Source organism: Marmota flaviventris, chromosome 19 (assembly GCF_047511675.1).
Source record: "Marmota flaviventris isolate mMarFla1 chromosome 19, mMarFla1.hap1, whole genome shotgun sequence".
NCBI classification, from domain to species: domain Eukaryota; kingdom Metazoa; phylum Chordata; class Mammalia; order Rodentia; family Sciuridae; genus Marmota; species Marmota flaviventris.
The window spans coordinates 42,700,191-42,703,953 of NC_092516.1; the positions used below are offsets into that span (position 1 = coordinate 42,700,191).

Here is a 3,763-nt window from a genome sequence, read left to right on the forward strand (position 1 = left end):
AAAACTAGGGATTTATTTTCAAATTAAAGACCAGCTTCAAGAACTTGGCAACGTCCTAAGAAACTCAGTAAAACCCTCTCTCAAAAATAAATAAATAAATAAAAGTGTTGGAGACTGGGTATGTAGCACACTGGTAAAGTGCCCTGGGGTTAACCTCCAGTATTTAAATAAATAAAAAAAATAATAATAATTGTCATTAAAAAATGCCATACAATCCAGTAATAATAACTTTTGGTATGTATGTAAAAAATTTGGAATCCCTTTGCTAAATATATTGCCACACATCTATTTTTTTTTTTTTAGAATGATGGTTCTTGCAAAACACCTCAAATTTTACTCATGGTACAAAAAGTAATAAACGACACATTAGTACAGAAAAACACACAGCTTATAGCTCATCCTTTAAAACCAGAAGATAAGTGAAAAGTCAGCACAGATTCTTATTTTCACTATAAAAAGTAAAATAAAAAAGTACACAGGGGAACTGAACTGTTTTTTCCTTCTTTCCAGGGATGTGTGACACATAAGTTCTCTGTCAGTACTAAACTAAACAATGTAGTAAACCAAAGCTGACACACGAACAGTAAAGCTGTCCACTGCCTCCTCCTCATGCTGAGCTAGACCAGTGAACACCATCTTGGCAGGAGATTGTGATGGGAAGAAGAAATCGCAGAGTCTTTACCTACCCTAATAAAAAAAACAAACAACTGGCTTACACAGAAAGGGTTTTAAGCCAACATGCACAACACACCTGACATGCCATGACGCAGGGTTGCTTCAGCCTGTTCCAGCACATAGCAGACATTCTCTGGTGCTGCTGAAACAGGTGCACCAACATGAAAAGCATTTTTATCTTTACAGCACTAATGACTAAAAAGCACATAGCATATAATACTTTGATCTTTAGGTGGATTATCATGGAAGTTCCAAGATCATATCCACTAAGTTTGCCTGAGTATTCATCTATAAAAATATTTTTCAAAAATAATGCTTGAAAGAGACTTCTAGAAACAGTGGGACTATATCAGGACCAACAGAAGACAGTGTTACAAGGACCATGTATGTTAAGACTGGGAGTTGACTTTCACACGTAGCTTTTAGGTAAAGGACATCTCTCTTGGTTGACCCCACAGCCAGCACAAGCTGTGATCAGAGGAGACACAGAAATCGAAGGACAGGCAGCTGGCTCCAGTAGCTCCCTAGATAAATACTCCCAAACAGAAACCCCATTGAGGGTGAAGGACTGAAACTATGTCCCATGTAAAAAAGAGCAGTGAGTGCACAAAGGACTCATGCAAAGCCTGCTGGGAAGAGGAGGGTTCATGGTTGTGGTTATGCACACCAACATGTACCAGGGAAGGGCTCCCAGGTGGAATGGCTGACCTGGGCATGATCAGAGGGGCCTGACCCAAGCACCTGAGAGGTGACTAGGTGGGGAGGGGAAGAACACTAATACAAAACGGCTTGTCAGGAGAAGTGGGTCCAAAGGTCCGGTCATGTTGTTTCTGACCTGTCAATACTTAACACAAACCAAGGGCTGCAGAACAGAGTCTTTCTGAGATGGACTCTTCTGTCGTCATTAGCTGTAGTCTCTCTTAGTCTGTCAGACTGGTGACATCCAGAATGTTCCTGTTCATTGCCTGGAGATGGGACCTAGTGCCTCAAATTGTTCTGGGAAGCTGGCATAGAGGATGATTTGCACAATGAAGTCACCACTAAGCCACTGCTTAAGTCAGTCCCCGGCCTTCCTTTTCTGTATTGTAGTTGTGAAAGCTGCCATGTTAAATCCAGGAATCCGCTCCGGTAGCTGTTCTTCAATATATTTTTCCACCAGAGAAATATATTCGTTAAAAATGGGTGTGTAGATGAGTTTATTCTCTTCTGTATCTTCAAACTCCTGGTAGTACTTGTCCATGAAGTTTCTCTGTAATAACTGGAACTTGTCATCCATGATAATGTCCTCTAGATATCCAACCACAGCATCAAATTCTGCATCGGATGCAGAGGAGGACAGCGCCAAGCTCTCTTCCTCTAGGGTGTCCATCGCCGCGGCACCGCATCCACCTGGGCGGGCGAGCGGGCCTGTCGGCCTCCTATCCCGCCCGCGGCCCAGGCCCAGCCTCCGTCCTGCTCCGCGGAGCCCACACCCGCATCGAGGGCACGGCGGCCCACCAACCGGAAGGAGGCCTCGCCGCCCAGGCCGCAGGCAGCCCACGGCCCAGCCGGCTCAGCGCGAGGCCCGGCCTCGGGCTCCTGGCTGCGGCCTCGCACCAGCAGGGCCTCCTCGCACAGCGAGGCCGCTCCGCTGCCGCCGCCTCGGGTCCAGACGTCCTCTATTTTTTATTGTACCTTTATTCACAGTATCTAATAAAAGGAAACAAATAAAGTACCTTTTAGAGAGAAAGTATATCAGAAAATGCCTTCCAGTTGCAAAGCATCCAATTAGTCCATCCCTTCAGAAGCTACACACTTAAAATTCAAAGTGGTCCCTAGAAGACAAGACTCAGAGAATGGTGTTTTCTAAATACTCCAAAAAATTTGGAATCTCTGGGAACCTTGTTTCAGATATTCTAAAACTCAGAACTAGCTCATATGGGAGGTCAGAATGAGAACACAAGACATAGTAAATTCTTTAATGGGGAATCTTAACTCAGACACTGACATAACCAAAAGCAGAGTTGCAGATAAAAAATAGATTCTGTTTCACTGATTTCTGGGTTATGGATTCAAATCAAATATATATTAGAAAAAAAGTTAAGGCTACTGGTTAAAATCTACATAAAACAGGTATTAAAAATGTACCAGGTGCTGGGTGTGTTAGTGCAAGCCTGTAATCCCAGTTGCTGAAGAGGCTGAGGAAGAATTATCAAAATTTCAAAGTCAGCCTTAGCAGAAGTGAGGTGTTAAGAAACACAGTGAGATCCTGTCTCTAAATAAAGTAAAAAAAAAAAAAAAATCCTGGGGATTTGTCTTAGTAGTCAAGTGTTCGTGAGTTCAATCTCCAATATCCCCCATGAAAAATGTACCAGGGGGCTGGGGCTGGGGCTCAGTGGAGCTCACTTCTCTGGCACATGTGAGGCACTGGAATATAAGGTCTATCAACAACTATATATATATATATATATATATATATATATATATATATAATCAACAACATTATATATATATCTATATATCAACAACATTATATATATCTATATATCTATATATCAACAACATTATATATATCTATATCTATATATCAACAACATTTTATATATATATATATATATATATATATATATATATATATATATATATATATCAACAACATTATATATATATAAAACCAAGATATTGACATGGACTTTGATCTAAATTGCGTGTAATTTAGCCCTTAAGATTGAAGTTGGTTGGGGCTGGGGATGTGGCTCAAGTGGTGGTGAGCTCGCCTGGCATGCGTGCAGCCCGGGTTCGATCCTGAGCACCACATACAAACAAAGATGTTGTGTCCGCCCAAAACTGAAAAATAAATATTAAATTTTTTTTAAAAAAATCTCTCTCTCTCCCTCTCTCTCTCTCTCTCACACACACACTCTCTCTTTAAAAAAAAAAAAAAAGATTGATGTTGGCCAGGCATGGTGGTGCCTGCCTGTAATATCAGCTGTTTACAAGACTGAGACATAAGGATCATGAATTCAAAACCAGTCTCATCAATGGTGAGGCACTAAGCAACTCAGTGAAACCCTGTCTCTAAGTAAAATACAAAATAAGGGTATGGATG

At 41.2% G+C, this 3,763-nt stretch overlaps 1 pseudogene; it reads right to left on the reverse strand.

Moving 5' to 3' along the window:
* Nucleotides 1–305: 305 nt before the first annotated feature.
* LOC139702973 (ADP-ribosylation factor-like protein 2-binding protein pseudogene) lies at nucleotides 306–2,298 on the reverse strand (annotated as a pseudogene).
* Nucleotides 2,299–3,763: the final 1,465 nt, after the last annotated feature.